A 20,849-nucleotide genomic window follows, 5' to 3' on the forward strand; every position below is an offset into this window, starting at 1 on the left:
GGGAAACGTTCGTGGCTGTTAGAGTTTCGTGAAAGAGCTTGATGGAGGTCCAAACTTCCGAATTCTATTAGAAATCTTACAAAAACTGAACGGCCGCTACAGCAACTGTGAATCGAAGAGATGAATGTTTCGGATAAATTCAATATTAAGTGATCCTCTTTTATTTTCTTTTTACCCGAGGCCATACAATTTAAGCACCCACTTGTCCTTGTACATACAGGCACACAAAAACTCATGCACCACCCCTCACATTTAATTGACTAACTAACAGTGTGACTGAGTGACTGACTAATTTAATTACTATTGAACTAACTATCACATTAACTCACTGACTCACTCACTCAGTAGTTGGCTGGCTGACCGGTAGGCTGGCTGGCTAACTAGCTAGCTGGCTGACTGTCTGCCTGGCTGACTAACTAAATGACCAATGGACCGATCTACCATCCAGCCATCCAACAAGCCACACCAATTAACCAATCAACCAATCAACCAAATAATTAACTGTCTCACAGTCAGTCAGTCTGTCTGTCTATCTCTCACTCACTCACTCACTCTCTCTCTTTCTCTCTCTCTCTCTCTCTCTCTCTCTCTCTCTCTCTCTATCTATCTATCTATCTATATATATATATATATATATAACGAGCTTCTTTCAGTTTCCGTCAACCAAATCCAAGCACAAGGCTTTGGTCGGCCCGATGCTATAGTAGAAGACACTTGCCCAATGTACCACGCAGTGGGACTGAGCCCGGAACCATGTGGTTCGTAAGCAAGTTACTTACCACACAGCCACATGCGTCTATCTCTCTCGCAAGTTATCCACATAATTCTATGTACAAACTTTTATTTGCTTTTGTATGAGTGCATATAGCTCTTTGTCTGTGTACCTGTGTGTGTGTTTGCGTGTGTGTGTATGTGTATGTGTGTGTGTATGTGTATGTGTGTGTGTGAATCTCCACACAGAGGGTGAGAGAGGTGAAATATGTAAATAGAAAACAGTCTAGTATCATATATGCGGGATTTATTAAAGTTAACGTCTGATTGCAATATTTATATATCAATTACAATTTCCTTGCAGCAAAGTTCTCTTACTTATGTATGTATTCTGTTATAGAAATAAAACGCGTTACTATAAAACAAAATTAAAAGAAGTTGCTTAATAGTGAGATCAAAATAATGAATTAGATAGGTATATTGTTACAAATAGAAAATGCAAATGTGTTTCTTCTGAGAATACGTTTCTTACAATGCCTATAATATCAGTGATCTTTTCAAATAAAAGAATTTTTTTGAAATATACATAGTTGAAACATAAATCGTTTCTTGAACTCTACAGAAACATTGAAACTTTTCAAGTATTGAAAATAACATCAAATATAAATATTTAGTTTTACACTTACAACATATAGCTGAAATGACAGTATTAACGTCAAAACGAATAATTGAATAAATATATCGTGTGTTCTTAAACCTAAATTTTGAAGATGATGAATTTAACATTTGTTGACCTTTGTTTAATATGATTTCTTGCACAACTGAGGAGATATCAAAGCAAATATTTGAGAGCAAATATAATTAAAACAAAAGCGATAACCTACAGAAAGGAAATTCTGAAAAGAATTACAAATAGAACGCAAATATAGGAAATTTAAAACAAAAAAATTGTGAATACACAACGAAAGATCGGTCGAGAAAAACATTGGCTGATGATATCGGACTGATTACAAACGAAGATTTGGAGAAGATGAAAGACGAATAAATAAAAGGAAAGTATAGCACGAAAATTGATACCGGGAAACATAAAATAAGTTAAAACATATGGTAGATAACATACGTTAGATAATTTGAATAAAAATATTATGTGAATAAGATAACATTACAAAGACATTAAAAATTATTTTAAAAAGCATTTTGTAAACCATAAACAGTAAATGATAGTGAAAAGTGAATGACGCAAAAAATCATCCAAGAGAAATGCATATCGTGGATAGAGAGAAAAATGGACAAGATCTGATAAATATATCTGCATATAAGAAAATTGAAAAAGAGGGAGATTTAGAGCAAACGGAAAGATAACTGATCAGACAGACAATAAAAGTTAAGCCAAACTTTATAGATCTAGTATATTGACTCCACATATACACAAAGATAATCGATGATTCAAAAGAAAGATGTGGAAATGTGGAAATGGCGAAAGAATTAGAAAACTTAACAGGAAAATTGTATTATAGAGACGCATGGAAATAACGAATAAAGAAATTGGGAACACTTTAAAATCTATAATCACTGCAAGGGATAAAATGGAAATGAAAGAAATGGGTTTTAGTATGATGAAATTGAGAATATAACGTTAAAGCATCAAGGCATCCGAAATGTATTTTCAGAAATAATACCATTACGTAATGCTTGAAGCTGAGATGAATAAAATAATATATAACTATATAATGAATCGTGTCAGATACACGTATATCTATCTATCTCTCCGTCACTCTTTCTCTATCTCTCTCTCTCTCTCCTTCTCTCTCTCTCTCTCTGTCTATCTCTATCTATACATACGCACACAAATACACGCATACGTATATAAAAATGTTATATCGTTTCGTGTGTTTAGGCTAAACTGAAAAGATATTTCATGTCAACAACCTTGTTCTTAATACTTAAAACACATAGATCATTATTTTATAAGTGACAAAACTGCAATGAATGACGGGAAGATATTTTATTTCACTCTATACATCACTGCAGGATTATATTTAACCAAATTTTCATTTCCCAACCTAAACGAAAACCGGAAATTTAATAATTTAATATGCTATAAATTTATACATTTTTTTAAACAAGAACCAATATATAAACGAAGTGTAATGATGCTGACGCATATACACTCATACACAGCACTGGGAATACTACACATTTTTCAATGTTTGCTCGAAAATTTTTGTCATTGTTCTCATGGAACCAATATAAATGGGGGAAATCTTAACCTTCATAAATTCGTTGTTCTAATATTTGATGATATAATTTATAAATCGATAGTCTACTTTCTTGTTGATATTACTTTGTTTATAAATAGTTACATAGCATCGCTACAATACATAACTTTAAATGGATATGCGCTATCAGGCCTCTGGTGTGCAATTTGTCTCAAGGGTAGTGTAGTAAATTCACAAAAACCACACTTCGTGAATTTCGGGGTCTAGAATTTCTATATTTACAGAACCGTAATATCTCTTTTCAGTGCATTGAAAACCAGATATTTTCCAACTCTTTTGGGAATTACATTATAATATCTACAAGGTTTCTATGTATTGTGAACTGAAATGGTAGTTATAAATCTCACACTCTGCGTTCGTTTGAAGAGTCCGCTGTCTTGCGACAATTAACATTTTGGGACTGTAAGGCGGCGAGCTGGCAGAAACTTTAGCATGCCGGGCGAATTGCTTAGCTTTATTTCGTTTGTCTTTACCTTCTGAGTTCAAATTCCACCGAGGTCAACTTTTCCTTTCATCCTTTCGTGATCGATAAATTAAGTATCTGTTGCGTACTGAGGTCCATCTAATCGATTGGCCCCTCTTCCAAAAGTTTAGGCCTTGGACCTAGAGTAGAAAAGAATATTTTGGGACAGCTCCTTGCTGCCAAACCCAATCAATGTTCTTTTCCACAGGCTTCCTTTCTAATGACAAATCGAATTATCGTTGTTATTTCTTAACACCTGATTTTTGGAAGAAACAGATCGAAACAATCTTCGAAAATGATTTCATATTTGCTTATATTTTTGCTTTCAGTTTTAAATTTTCAAAATGTTTTGTCAGCGTTTAACATTACTACATTAAGAGGTCTCTTTTCTATAGTCTTTTGGGGAAACGTACACTTGTGTTTTCTGGTTATACTATATCATCGGCATCCAATGACACGTTTCCACTTTTAGAGTGCAAAATTATTTGGGAACACATGATTACATGCTTCTATTTAAGTGACTTCCTTTCCTTATCATCAATATCCTTTAGTATATGTTCCTCTTGTGGGAAAAATGCCTGCTAATAATAATCGCTAATATCAACTAATTAGCCATGGTGACCGAAGATTCGTTGCTTGTTGATGGTTCCGACATGCAGTGTGAAATATGAAATCTTCAGTATCTGGATATAGCAATTTCGTAGATACACAAACACACACATAGACAAAGACAGACAGACAAGCAGACAGATAGATAGATAGATGTATCATTTATGCGTGTGTGTAATCTTGTCTAGCCACAAATATTGTCCGAAATATCATAAATAATTTACTCTTCCTGTATGTGTATATTTTTATAAGAGAAAAATATGTAAGGAAGATGAATTTCATACTTGAACTTGTGTTTATTTATTAATACGGTAATGACAATTATATAGTATTGTAAGAGAAAAAACGTAATAATGAAAGTAGAAACAAGATCAATTTCATACATGAATTTTTGTTTGTTTATTATATGATAATAATAAGTGAGATGTATATGTTATTTTATTTATCAATGCTGTAATGGCAATTATATAATACAGTTAATTTAAATAGGTATTTTACTCATTCTTGAATGTAATAATAATAATGGTAAATTAAATTATTGAAGTATTCATGTTGCGTTATGAGTGGATAACTCTTTATAAACAGTGTATTTGTTTTATTTCGGGGAGCAAAAGCAAACAGATTGGCTTTTGTTCCCACACATGATACCCCAACATAAAGTTTGCCATGTGAAAGCATGGTTCTTTAAGTTGCAATCCATCAACTTTTTCTGTTTCGCCTTGACTTTTATTAATGATCATGGCAAAAGAAACACGGATTTGAAAAAAACAACGCCTACTTTGGTAAATCGTAAGGGACTAGTGTTTCACCATGATAATTCAAGGCCTCACACTGCAAAGATTAAATCAGAAAAAATTAAAGAACTTGGCTGGAAAAAATCTTTCACCTGTCCTGTTCCCTAGACCTCGTTCCTTCTAATTACCATTTGTATTGAAGCTTACAAAATCATTTAGATGGATTAATCCTCAAAAGACCCAAACAGGGGAAAATTGACCTCTCTTTCTTCTTAGGAAAACGGAAATATATTTTCCCCTATGGAATTAGTAAACAGATGAGTAGATGAAAGGAAGTCATCGATAGTGTTGGAAATTATGTAAGGCGTGAAGTTGTAATAAAATGTAAAATTAGATCCCTTTTTCTTACCCAAAATTGGAATATTACTTATGGGATTATTTAATATATGTATATGATTCTTCTATGTATAATGATTTAGTACTCAAAATAATTGGATGGATTGCAGGACTTTAGTGGCTTTATCCACGGCATTTTTGTCTTAGCGCATTTCTCAATTCCAGATTCAGTGTGGCTATCAATTTTTTCTACGTGTCGAATTAAAGAGTCCAGTTGATAATTACTTTTCCCACCAAGCTTTGTCAGCCATAAATAGGAGAATATCCAACTCACCCATTCTTTCCCAGGTTTATCGGAATTTATTTCAGTTAAGTATAATCTATAAAGCCACTTGTGCAAACGAAATTGAGATGGTAGAGAGGTCGACCCTCTGAAATATTGCTTTTGACCTGATATTTATTTCTCTACCTCCTCCAAATGTTGATTCTATCCTGTGTTACAGATGAGTTTTCTAAAAAGCAGTTGTACATTTTCAGGAATTTCCACTGCTTGGTTCACTTGTGAGGATAAAGTGCTTCGTAAAATCGATAATATCAGGCATAAAAATGTCAAATTCTTTATTTCATAGTTCAAGTACTTTCATCTTCTCGGTATTCCAAGGTGCAGATATAATTATTCACAACGTTACTAATCTAAGGAAGTATTTCGAACTTGTTTTAGTATTAGGTCAGGCTGACTAATGCATTCTGAAGGAACTACTTGAAGGTGAAACTATGTTTAATTCCCTCGTATATATGTATTTATATATGTACGTGCTAGAATATATGTTTTCTTTTACCTTCCACCGGATGTCAAACTGTATTATTTCGTTTGTGTAAGCATAACGTCATGCTTCAGAAGAAAGTTTCATTGAATAAGTACTTAACTTAAAATTATTACTATGGCTTATGTGATCGACTAAATTCCAGGCAACTGTCCTGTATGACTTGAGTCCAAATAAATGATTCCTTGCTCGGTGGAACTTGGCATTAGTGAAGGAATTCGTTTGCGTGGTGCGATATGCCATATTCAACAAATAATGAATAGGAATGTTTTCCTCTATTTTCACATGTGAATCTCGAGGGAAATTTTACAATAAAATCTCTTATGCACTGTCTATTAGAAACGTTGTTACAAAATTGATGTTCCAAGTTTAGTTTAGATAGCCTAGAGTGAGCGATATATTTGTGATAAATAGAAAAGTGATTACACTAATGCTGGCACATAGCAAGTTAAATAACATTTTTACTTTATAGTTCAATGCATATAGCTTGATATTGCAATCACTCTCTATATATTAAATATATAATAAATATAGCTTGACATAACATGTAACATATTTTTTGCAAGAGATATAACTATACAAAGTGACATTTGGCTTTTCGCTTTTGATCGTGTTGTATATTCAAAAGCATTAGGGAACGGAATATGTATAACACTGCTTATAATATAATGCATTAGACATATACTGATATACCCTGTACGTAAGGGATATCAAACAAGTATTACTGCCATGTTATATTTCTCCCGATAAATGAACAGACACTGATGTCATTGCTACAAATATAAATGTTATTTGGTTATCATCCTTAAATTTTATGATTTTCCATTTTGCAATTTCTTTTATATTTCACCTCTGGACTCATGAATATATATTTATTTCTTTTGTTATACACGAATATCTAAGGTTATTCTGAAAATAAATACCGAATGGGTAGATTTCATTCCTTGTTTCCTCCCGCTTTCCAATTCGATGGATTCTATGAAAGAATGAAAAGGATCTCATAATTCTATAGAATTATCATGGTTGTCGGCCATATCGATCTAAATATACTTTTACCGTATTTCATAACAGCTATTGACAACTTAAAATGACATACTCTCATCTTACATATACCTCGCTTTGGAATATTAGAAATATAGCGAGGGATCAAATACTTATACCATACAGTAATATTTGTGCAAAGAAATCAGAATAAAGAAGCAGATTTAGATTTATTATATTGAAAGTTTAAATATGGATGATGCATCGACAGCAATTTATTACAGTTAGTTGTTTGAATCCTCCCCCCGCGTACAATACCTTTTGCTCCTTCAAAAATTACATCCATATAACAATATTCAATAATAAAGCTGGCTTGAATGGAGGAAACGTATGCATATATAGATATTTGTATTAAGGCCACAAAAGGCTACCGGGGAAACACTTCCGCGCAGTAGAATGTTGAAAAATATTTAATTAGGATTATTCATAATAAGCAACAATACATAATTGTCCGTCTGTAACTTGCCATAAAAAGAAATATTATTGTACTTAACACTATTTACTCTCAAGTATTTTGAGTATTTGATATAATAAAGTGCCCTTAATCAAAGGAACATAATAGAGGTGATCAAAACACTAAGATATCTAAGCAAAGTAAAATACTCACTTGTATAATCTACCCAACTCATTCATATTGTGAAGTAAATAACATTGTCTCAGAAGCATTGCGCCATATGTCTAGGCAGAGCATTTTTTCATACAGGCGTATACTCACTTACAGTTCTCTTAAAATCCATGCAAAGGATCAAGATTTATGAGGAGGCAGCATAGATTAATTTACATGTATTTATATGTGTCTTTGTATATACATTTATATCTATAGTGAATTCATACTACTTGCGTACGGAGACACTGAAATTGAAGTTGCCAAAGTCGTAAGTCTTCACCGTTTCAATCTGCATCGATGTAAGCAACTACCACCTAATTACACAAATAACAGGTGTAACGTTCAACGAATTAAATTATATGGATTTTAGCACATTCTATAATAAAATTCTTGACATGCAAACTCTTTTCCGCAGTCGCTGTGGTCTTAAATCATAGCAATTTAAACAAGATTTACGATTTGATTGAATATATTCGCGCGAAAACCTTTCTTGTATTGCATTCCTGAAAATATGTTGTCCAAAAAAAAAAAAAGAAAGAATGTAAACAGGAAAGAGGCAAGGATGATACACTAATTGCGGATGACCTCGCTGCAAAAGCAAAAACTTTTGTAATTAGAAACATTTATGGAATGGAAGATGCAAGAAAATGAAGTCACAAATCAAAACCTGGTCGTACATCATCAACAACAGAAACGACAAGAACAATAGCAGAAGTAACAAAAACAATATCTACGAGTGCAGCAGGATCTGTGGTAACAGCAACAGTTGGGGCATGAAGAGGACCAACAGCGAACTCATGTGCAGTAACGGAAAATATGGACAATAACAAAATAATAGCTTCGCAGTATTATTAAAACCCAGAGATCTGCCACTCGCCCTATTCTTTCTACTGTTGTATCTTCAAACACTGGCATGCACAAGCAAGAATTCTCGTTTTTGCTACTTCCAAGTCATTGTTTTCCGGAAAATCACACGTGATTATGAATATATCATAGTAACGAAATGAAAATTTAAAAGACTGTAAACATGAATTCGACTTCGACCTAGACCAGTACATTTAACATGAACACAGTGGCAGGTAATTGATCGCATCTTTCCCAATACACATACAGGATCAATTGTCAAGGATAGGTAATTTTGGAGTAGAGGGACAAATAATTAGAAATATATTTAGGTGACTAGGAAACTTATTGCAGTTCAAATGCTGGGGGAAAAATTAGTCCTTGACAATTTCTTCAACGCAGATCATGAGGGTTGTGCTTTCCTATTCTGGTCATGTACACTAAGATACGAGGGAATAAAAGATGTTCGATATGTTCTGGTGGGAGAAGCGACAAGTTGAAAGAAATAGACAATCTGGTTTTTGAGGGCAGCTGGGGCGCGAATTTTTTTTTGTTTTCCCATGAGAGATCCAGATCCCAGTAATGAACTCAATTGCATACAGTTAATCACAGCTCACCATGAAAATCTACATACTGTGTGTTACTACAGTACAGCCAGTCAAGTACGGAATGGTGTATGTCACTCTGTGAGTACAGCATAGCAAATACAAGTGGGGTCATAAAACATAGACGGATGAATGAACATGGATATATATATATAATATAACGCAGATGCAATGGCTACTCGAGCCCCACTCGCGAGTGGTTACATTTAACTGTTTTTAATGTAATTACATGTTTATCTGTTTTTTTTTTTAATAATATAAAAATCGGCTTACATTTTTTTGAAGCCAGTTTATATATGGTGTTAATTCTTCATAGTCTACGACTAGAGGTAGGGTATCATACTCCACCTCCAATCACAATAGGTCAATGTTCGAACCGAACAATTTCCTAAATTTAGCGTGTTTTTCCCAGTCTATTAATATGTGTTTGTGTTTTCTGTGTATTCTTCTGCCGGCAGTTTAACTCTAATCACCGATTTCAAGGTGGTGATTTTTCATTCAGTTGCCATGCGTTTAGTATATGTCATTATATATGCTTTGAATTTAGGGGGCTTTTGCGAGATCGTGCGTTATGCCTGTCTGTGTTTATGTCTGCTTGGCGGTTTCATTTTTATTGGGTGTAACTGGTGGTGATGTATGCTGTGTGGGTGTACTTTGTGTATTGTGCGCTTGCAGCATAATCTCTTCTGTTTTGCTGTTCTTCCTCTTTTTTGTACTTTTAGTGAGTGTATTCACCGTTTCCTTTATTTTCCTCTTCGATACTTCGGCGACTCCCTCCTACTCTGTGTCTTCCATAATCACCTCCTGGGCTCGGGCTGGGGTTACCGTACTTCCACTTTGTTCTTCCTGGTTCTCTGTGGTTTCACCGCTTATCTTGGGACACTTTATTTTAATGCTCCCCTATTCCCCACTGTGGTAGCACATGGATGGTCCTCCCTCTACCACCACTCTGAGCTTTGCTTCTTCAGGCAACAGCACCTCTTCTGCTATTTCAGTCATGTCTTGCTGGGTAGCCTGCATAAAACGTTTCTGGCCGTAATCCCAAGAATTCATTTTCCTCGTTCTTGTAATTTGAATTAGCTTCGCGTTCCCTTTGGTTCCGTACATCACGGCTACCACCAGCCATGCTTCTTCGATTTCAGGTGACACCCTGCCGATCCTAATTCTTGCAACTCTTTTGCCGCAATAGGTCTGCAGGAGCCCCAATTCTTGTCATCTCTGCAGCAGAGTAGAGTGATTTATTGTTTCTTCTTCGGTGGAAAACCTCACCTCCACTGTGCCATATCTTACCCTCTAGTATAGAATGTCGCACCTCTCTTCCCTTCTTCCATACATTTTTCAATAGCTTCCTCTGATGTCATCTCTATTTACTTATTGGTTATGGACAGCATTCTGAATACCACTATCCACCTTCTCATTCTGCTAGTTACTTCCTCTGGAGGGGGTCAACCTTAAACTTGACACCTCGTTCGGGTTCAGTTCCTTACAATTCTCGAGCTTCTGTCTTTCAATTTTCACTTCCCGCACCTCCAGCGCATTTGCCGCGGTGGTACGGGTTCCAGCCGCTGAAGCATAGCTTCCAGCGTGGGCTCGTTCCGATTCGCTATTAATTTTTGCCAAGTCTCTTCACCCCTAATTAGGGGAACGAAAAATAAAGAAAACAAATACACAGGCCCACAGGCAAAATGACAAAAATCGTCAACAAAATTCAAGAATAGGCACCAAGCGTGCAACAATCAGATAGACAAGAATACTCAACGGAATCACAAGGATTTAAACAAAAGCGATTAACGCCTTCTCTACTACCAAAACGCTCGATTTCTTTATTGGGCACCGAGGGCCCAACATAGATGAGACAGCACAAGGAAAAACAACACAAATTGAGGAAATAAAACATAAACGAATGAATGAAATAAATTATATAATTAATGCAGCTGGAATGGCTACCTGCACCCCTCTCTCGAGTAGTATCATTTACCTATTTTCCCTTCAATGTTTATCGATTTTAAATCAAATTAAATGTTACATTATCGGATCATGTATTGTTTCAAGTTTTCATATAAGTAGAGAGTCATATCTCACCTCTGGTCCCAGTGGGTCTATGTCATGACCACAAATTCCTTTTAGTTTTTGTACCTGTCGATATTTATTATTATACAATTTATGTCTGTTGGGTAGTACTTTACAGGAATTTTAACTCTTACTGCCGATTTAATTTTTGAAATCTTTCTCTCGATGGCCGCACTCGTCACATAGGTCATTAAATATGCCCTATTTTTGTAACTGGCTTGAGGTGTTTGCGTGTCTGCTTGTGTTTTTTTTTTGTTTCTGGGTAGTTTGGGATGATTGTGTTTTTCTTGGGTGCTTGCGGCGATGAGGTAAACTGTATGAGTGTGTTTTCTATATTTGTATTTTGTTTGATGGGTGCTTTGTGTTGTTTCATTCTTTTTCTTTTTGTTTGGGTACTTTGAAGGGGAATTTTTTTAGCTCCTTTCTCTCTCTGCTCTGCACCTCCTGGAACTCTACGTCCATACTTTACACATTTGTTGCTTCTATGGCTTCCTCTGTCCTCTCGGCTTTGTTCCTGTTCGCGATCTGCTCTTCCTCCACTGGTATCTGATTGTTTAATAGGAGACAGCTCACCTTTATGTGTTCCCTCGTTCTGCAGTGGTGGCAGGTGGGACGTCTCCCCTCCAGGCAGCTTCACTTCTTCAGGCAGCTCAATTTCCTCCACTATTTCTTCGAAGTCCTGTGGGGTTGCCTGGATTACAACTTCCAGGCCATAGCCCCAACAGTTCAATTGCTCTGTCTGACTCACTTGCATTATTTTTGGGTCCTCTTTTCTTCCCGTCAATATTGCTGCCAGCAACCACATCTCAGCTATCTCGGGGGATACCCTGCCAATCCTTATTCCCGCCACACATTTACCGAGATCGGTTGGCAAGAATACCCATTCCTCCGTTCTCAATGCTGTAGTAGAGTGTTTTGTTGCTTCCTCTACACACAACGCTCTTCCACTATGCCGGATCTATTTCCTCTATATAAAAATTGGATGTAATTCCTGATTACTTTCATGGTTTTTCACTTACCATCTCTATTTTCTTGCTCTTGACAGACAGGGTTCTGTAAACCACCATTTTCTTATTTTTCCTTTTTGTAACATCTTCACTGTGGGATCAACTTTAGCCGTGACTCCTCTCTCTGAATTAGATCCTCGCTTCTCTTCAGGATTTACAAATCCACCGCTACCTCTTCTGCTTCCAGCAGGTTAACGGTGGTTGTAACATTGTGGCGGCTTGCTACAGAAGCATAGCTTCTGTTTCAATTTGCTCGGGTGCTTCCAGCACTACCATAGTTTAGAAATATTTCCTTCCCTGAATAGGAGGGAAAACAAAACAACGCAAACAGTAAAACAGTTAGTCAACAATAGTTCATCAGTCTCAACAATATTCAAGCCTGCTATGTAGAACCTTCAACAAAAGATAATTTATCTGCAATGGCATCACAAGTGACCTAACAAGGAAAACTACCAAACAACTTTTCCTAACTTCTACCAACCTCTACTCTTTATAAGAGATCGGCTAATCCATTCCCCCAGGGGCGTCAATGTTTCTCATCACAGAAGGGTTAATAATATAAGTACCATCTGAAACCTGCGTTCGATGCAATCGGCTTTCTCCCTCCCCCAGAATTGACAGCGTCGTGTCAAAATTTCAAGCCAATACAGTCTATAACGCGTAATTTAGGTTTATATACAGATAACTATGCAAGATATGTATATAGGCACAGGAGTGGATGTGTGGTAAGAAACTTGCTTACCAATCACATGGTTCCGGGTTCATTCCCACTGCGTGGCACCTTCGGCAAATGTCTTCTACTATAGCCTCGGGCCAACCAAACCCTTGTGAGTGGATTTGGTAGACGGAAATTGAAAGAAGCCCGCCGTATGTATATATATATATATATATATATATATATATATATATATGTATGAGTGTGTATATGTTTGTGTGTCTATGTTTGTCCCCCCAACATCGCTTGACAACCGATTCTGGTGTGTTTCCGTTCCCGTAACTTAGCGGTTCGGCAAAAGAAACAGAAGGAATAAGTACTAGGCTAACAAAGAATAAGTCCTGGCGTCGATTTGCTCGATTAAAGGCGGTGCTCCAGCATGGCCGCAGTCAAATGAATGAAACAAGTGTAAAAGTAAGTTGAATAATTTCGAAATTTACGCATGCGTATCAGACAAATTTACTCGTACAAGCAGAAATATATAGATACATTGATACATATACATGCTCTCATTCTCAAAACTAATAATACACACATGCAGAGGTACAGGCCTATAGGGATCACTGAGTGGGTGTGATATGGAAGAAATATCACATTAATATCAGTATTACTATTATAATTATGCTCTTATATTTCTTTCCAATCAGGATGTTATACAACCTAATAAAATATTCAAGACAATGCTTTAGGAAGCTAAAAAATTAAGCGTTTCAATTCGAGTCATAAAATATTGTCGAACATTATTACAAACTACAAACTTTTTTATTTTCTATGATATTATTGTTGATGTTTTGTAGGTTGTAGGCAGAAATATTTAGTGGTGTGTTGTTTTTCCGATGAGTAGTTCAGCCCATTTAGTAATTAGGATGCTAGGATTTTGCGTTTCCCAGTTAAATGTTTCAGCCAGAAATTTCAAATCTTGTGCCCTAGTGCTTTCCACTTGTATAATTTTTGCAGTATATGGGTTACGTTTTCCGTTATTATGAGTGTCGATCATCATCATCATCATCATCATCATCATCATCATCATCATCATCATCATCACCATCAGTTGCAGTAGTAACTGTACTATCATTATCATTATTTTTTCTTCTTCAGATAGATAGATAGAGAGAGGGGGGACAGCGTGAGGTGAGGGACAGCGTGGGGTGAAAATGGGGGTGGAGAGATGAGTGAAAGGATGATGGGAAGAGACACATGGAGTGAAAGTGAGAGAGTGTGAGAGCGAGGGAGATTAAGAGAGAGTGATTGGGATGGAGTGAGTAGTTCTTATCATTTTATTAAACCCATTATTAATCACATCGTTATTGCAATTAGTTTTACTGATTACTACTCATCCCGGATTACTTCAACATTTCACACGCACACGCACACGCACACATACATACATACATATATACATACATGCATACATACATACATACATATATATATATATATATATGTTCATATGATGATATCTCCACAATATGTTGATGATGAGGAAAACATGTGTATATATATATATATATATATATATATATATATATATATATATATATATATATATATATATATATATATATATACATGCACGAATGCATCTATGAATCATTCATAAAATTTTTCGAGTGGAACTCCTACCTGTCAGAATATTTTAACAATTCATTAAATACAATTCAGGATTAGGAATCATTGAGCGAGAAATGGCAAACTCTCAATGTATATACAAAAATACACAATGTTTTGATATAATTGCTTAAATGGCTGAGAAATGTTCAACTTAATTATAGCTGTCATATCAAATACACACATACACATATACACAAATGCACACACACACATACACACATACATATGCATGTATGTATAGGTATATGTATATGTGTGTTGGTTGTTCGCGTCTGTCTGTGCGTTTAACCTTGTTAGCCTGCTTGGCATGCGGATGTAACTTTGTGGATTATAAGATTTTGCATTAACTGAAATGAAAGCCATTCCATTTGTAATAATCATAATCGCATCGAATGAAATTTACTATTATAACGAAACAAGTTCTTCTTTCCAGGATTTCTCTCAAATGAATGTAACAAAAATGTAAAATTTGCGTAGGGCATGATAAGACCGATTAAAAACAAAGAATGGAAATATTTGTGTAGCTTCTCCCGCGCAAACTATGGGTACATAACTCTAACGTTCTAAACCATATAAATTTGACTCTAAGTTTCAAACAGAATGCGCCCTAGCCTAAATATCGGTGTATTCTACAAAAGACTACTAATATACATAAATAGATTTAAACATTTTCTGGAAAATCTTGCCATATCCAATGCATGTGTGCGTGTCTATTCCATTTATCCGACAAGAGCAACAGTGGTTACAACAATGGCAACAACAGCAACGACCACCACGATGGCAGAAACATGGGCGAACAGAGAAACACAGTGAGTTACATGGACGGTACAAGAAATCAGGGTCAAGGGCAGCTGGAGCAGCAACAGAGAAGAGGACGGGGCGGAAGAGAGTGTCATAGTGCTACTTATAATAATGACAGACGCACACATGTACAAACATACACACAGACACAGACGCATTCGCACATAAGGATACACTTCATAGAAGCATATAATGGAATATGCTGAGCAAGAACACACACGAAGACAGAAAGTGTCACTGGGGAGGTCACAGATGTGTGACGATAGATTTCTGGACAATGGGCATGAGTTAGAATAAGAACAGCGAAAAACGACTAAATAGAGCATGTGTTTATTTGGCAAAAGAAAATAAATGGGCATCCTGAAATACAACAATACACACACACCCTCACACACACAAACACACACTCACGCGCACAAACGCACACACGCACACACGCGTACACACACATACGAACACATACACACACACACACAAACAAACACATACACACACACTCACACACACACACATACACACACACACACACACACACACATGTTATGTGTTTGCAAGCTCTTGAAATGAACATTTGTCATACGCCACATTTCAAAGAGAATCTATCATTTTTCTGAATGTATACAGCTGATATCATCAAATTCAATGAAATATATTAAAATTCTCAGCTTGAGATAAATTAATATCTTCTACGATTATTTTTGTATCTAAAGGTGTATAATGCAAAGAAAGATTGGAATTCGCAGAATTATATTCATAGAATTGCATTAATTAACGTTTTCTGATTTTTTCTTATTTCCTTAATAATAAATTTTTCCAATCAATAATCTTTTATCAAATGACTTTCTTCAGACAAACAGAAAAATATTAAATATGTTTGATTAAATCTGATTCATTTTTCGAGTACTCGACCAAAGCGTTCTAGTATTGAATAGATATAACTCGCCAAGTTTACGTATTTGTATAACGGAGGCCGGTGGCTACGCCATGCTCATTTCCGGAATTAAATTTAAAAGCGGAGTACAATGAAATCTCCGGAGTTATTTTTTTTCTTACCTGTAGTGTAAGTTGGTATTGTATAAATGCTCATATATTTAGGATTAGACTGACAAAAACCGCATTCAGTTCGAATTTTATATCTAAACTTGCAAACGCACCCGTTCTTTGGACGATTTAAGTTGCTTAGGTAGTATCTTTTTCAACTTTGTTCCAGGTGCTACCTGAGCTCAGCGAGTTGTTAGCTCAGTGGTATCTCCCATGAAGTAAATTTGAAGTAATCGGTGTTCAACGTTGCTGACCGGAAGAATAGAACCTATCCGATGATAGGTTTGGCTCTGGGCAAGAGACTTCCGGTGAACATTAAAGTGAAGTCTCATCATCCGATGGTTATTGTTATCTGCCAATCTCGAGTGCCCGATAAATAACACTTTCTTCTATGGCTTCTGCGGCCCATGTGGCAGAAATGGATGCAGCTTTACGTTCCCCACAGATAGCACTCTTGTGTGGGGTTTCTGCAGATCTTGTCCCAGCAGCACATACTCGATAGGTTCCACGCTGCTCAGGAGTATTGCAGCTCTAGCAGCGGCAGCTCTTTGCAACAGTCTACAGGACCTCTGGTCCTCACTTTCCTTAGCCTGCTAGCGCTGCTGCCTTGCTGTTGTAGCAGACGCTCTGCTAATGCATGCTCTCTTTTTAAGTGACATTCATGTATTATGTGGAAAAGGAAAATGGGTCTTAGTGTACCAAGTGATTATCGATTCTATTATATGCTAACAGAAACCCCTTTATTCTGTCTTTCCACATAGCCTGTATATAAAGTAACAGCGAATGCCGCATATAGTGAAATTGGTATGGAGCTTTCTGAAAGATATATACAACGTTCGCCAGTAGAAGCAAGACTCTTATTTAGAAGTTTATTCTTTGAGACGAATCACATGTGATTGTTTCAGAAAGGCTAGAAAGACAATGCTAAAACGTAGTTGAACAATGGACCACAGTCAAAATACCAAAATGGATGGGTGCATAAACATCCTTAAAGTGAAACAACGCATTGATAGGTAAACAAAGGTATTAACAAATAGAAGATAGGAATTGGAACATCACCTTTCAAGTAACTCAGAACAGGTAAAAGTAAATTTTCGAAAGTTTAATGCAGCTTAAATATGGAGATTAAGATAGTTTGGTATTGGATATTCATCGCGTAAAGTGTTCCTAGTCATTTTAATCACAGTTGCAGGTGGACAATCGAAATAAATAAATCATCAAAATCCTTTCACTTTTATAATATTCTTTAACATAAACTCAAACAATACACAGCAATAAACGCATAAAAATATATAGAAAGTAATAATACACAGTTACGACATATAAATGAATAAAAAGAATGTGAAAACAGCTAAAAAGTATTTTGTAATGCAACTATATTACCGTATAGATTTAAAACGTATGGGAAACACTCGAAATAAATAGACAATTTCCCTTAACTTTTATAATATTCTCTAACCAAAATTATACACTCCAATACACATATGAAAAATAAATAGAAAGTAATAATACATTACAACATATAAATAAATAATAAATCAGAAAATGTGATAACCTCTAAAAAAAATATTCTCTAATGCCAATATAAGATCATATAAAAAAAAAAATGCAGAAGACCTTACATACAAAAAAATTAAGTACATACAACGAATTTGGTTAAATCTTTGAATAAAGATAAATATTTATTTACATGACAGAAAATTACCGGAAACAACACGTGTTGTATTAAAAATAACAGCTAAATTAGTTTTTTCGATAAATCCTTTAAATTAACATAAACATTTATTTGCAGGAAAACAAAATGACAACTTCCAAATAATGTTTCCTGACTGGGCCACTGCACAGGTGGACAGTCGAAATAAATGAATAGAGAAAATCCTTTCACTTTTATAAAAAGATTTAAAAATGAATGAAGACTCTACATACAAAAATACTGTGTCCATTTACGTCCATTAACGTCCATTTACGCGGAAGGTCTGGTCAAAATGTTATAGTGCCTGACCATCCTTGGGACATAAGTAACGTGTGTGTAAAGTCTGGAGAAAATCGGCTGAGAATTGTGGAAATCCATGCTTTAGTCATTATACATACTGTCATTTATATATAAATACTAGATTAATAGTAAGAAGATGAAGCTCTTCAATACTGAATAGACAGTACGGTTATCATTAAGATCATCATCATTATCATCATCATCATCATCATCATCATCATCATCATAAATAACCTCAAGGTTGATTGCGTGGTTATTTCAACGTCACCATCATTGTTTTTTTATTTATTTTTCAGCAATGAAAAGTTATCCATCACAACTAGCTAGCAGTTTATATATAACAATTAAGATTAAAAGCAGTAACAATATTAAAACACCATTACTACAGAGACGTAATAGTTATTCCCACTTAAACGTGGTTGTTCTGTTAGAATAAACTTTATCGTGGTAGCAAACACGAGAGAGAACGCTTGTTTATATCACTAACGGAAAGATTAGTCCCCACCAACTCCAGCGCAGAGACCGTCGGTTCACGTGATTTCAACTTTCCTTGGTATCATCTGTGATGGATTTATATCCCCGAGCCCGATATGAGAGCTTCTGTCGTGGCATCTACCACACTGAATTTACTATAATAGAATACCCACGTTTAAGTGACAATACATATTACCTCACTGCCTCTGTCTCTGTGGTTAATATATATCATTACTAGAAAAATTCTTCCAATAATTTATATTATTTTGATATATATATATATATACATACAGTAATATGCATCGGAGAAAGGCAACACTCTTAGGCTGTTTTGCGATTATTGCACATGCTATAAATTCTTCCATTAAGTGATCGTCATTATTATCCTTCGCTCATGTATATTCTTATCAATTACTCAACTTATTTACACACTAATATCATAGGGTCATACAAGTCTAAAGTTGTCTTTCCCCCAATACATTTTATTGTTAGTGCCAGTTCCTTCCATTTAAACTACCTATTTTGATACTTTTGGATGGCATTTTTATATCGCATTTGTTTTCAAATTTACTATCGTATGATATTTAGAATGCTGAAATTACATATGTCTACATCATTTAACATGATACCGCAATATTACAAAATACTGCAAGGCGGTGAGCTGGCAGAAACGTTAGCACACCGGGCGAAAAGCTTAGTGGTATTTCCTCTGTCTTTGCTTTCTGAGTTCAAGTTCCGCCGAGGTCGTCTTTGCCTTTCATTTTTCCGGGATCAAGAAATTTATTACCATATATATTATACATAGTAGCAATATATTATATATTTATTTGCTTTAAAGGCATTTGAAACCCTGGAAAAAAAGTTTCAAATTCCAACCTATTTTTCTCTTATAAGCAGCTAGCTATTCCCAGAAAATTAATTATATAATTGAATCTGTTTAACATAACATATTAATTTTCATTATGTTAACGGAAATTAAACAGTGCATATATATATATATATATATAATAGTTTTGGTTCCAACAAAGCTAATAATGGTGACTTCAAAATTATGGAATATAAGATCTAGTATGAGCCAAGTTTGACATTTTGGATTCAATAATACATTGATCGATGATGTTCTGACATTTTAAAAACAAAATTATAGAAATCACAACACAATTTCATGAATACAGTGGAAGTTTTACTCCGGATAGTATTTAATTGCAAAATATTATCTCCATTTCAAAAACTAGTCTTACATTTTAATAATGTATATATACTGTATCAACCATCAACCTCATAGATAAGGAAACTAATGTAATGCAGAAATACTTCAATGAAATTATAATTTTAGTCAACTGAAAAATATTCGTTTAATTATTCTTCGAATATAATAAGCAATTATTAAGATGAGGAATTTGACCAACTTAAATGAAAGTATACATTTGTGAAGCAAATATGGCACGGGCATCATTCCCATTACGGTTACCTCAAGTTATGTGAATCTATACCTACGACAGGACCACTCATTCATACGCTGTGTAATGTCGATTTTACCGAATACATTCTCACGAACACTGTCACCATCACCACAAAAACGCGTACCAACACAACTAACAACTCCAAACCTACCAAGCAAGTGGCGTGCATGTGAGTGGTGTGTGGAGCATCTCTGACACTAGTAAAAGAGCAATGAACAAAATCCCCATGAACCTCGTAATCCATCAAGTGACAGTAATCAAACTCCACCTGCACCTACGTTCTATAATTTCTATAATCTTTCGCGTCAATGGGCACCTACATTCGACATTGCACGTTCGGTCCGTCAGGGATGCCCCCTCTCGTCGCTCCTGTACGTATTGACTCTCGAGCCACTACTGCGGAAGCTGGCGACGCTGAGGGGCATCCCGCGAGAATTAGGATGCGGGACGAGTGTGTCGGTATACGCGGACGACGTCACCGTCATAGTGTCTAGCCAAAAGCACATCGAGCTTGTCGGCGAGACACTGAAAGACTACGAAACGGTAACGGGAGCAAAAATCAACCGGGATAAGTCAGTGGGCTTACGGCTCGGCACCTGGAGAAGCAAGCCCATGCTGTCAA

This window comes from Octopus bimaculoides, chromosome 12 (assembly GCF_001194135.2).
Source record: "Octopus bimaculoides isolate UCB-OBI-ISO-001 chromosome 12, ASM119413v2, whole genome shotgun sequence".
Taxonomy (NCBI): Eukaryota; Metazoa; Mollusca; class Cephalopoda; order Octopoda; family Octopodidae; genus Octopus; species Octopus bimaculoides.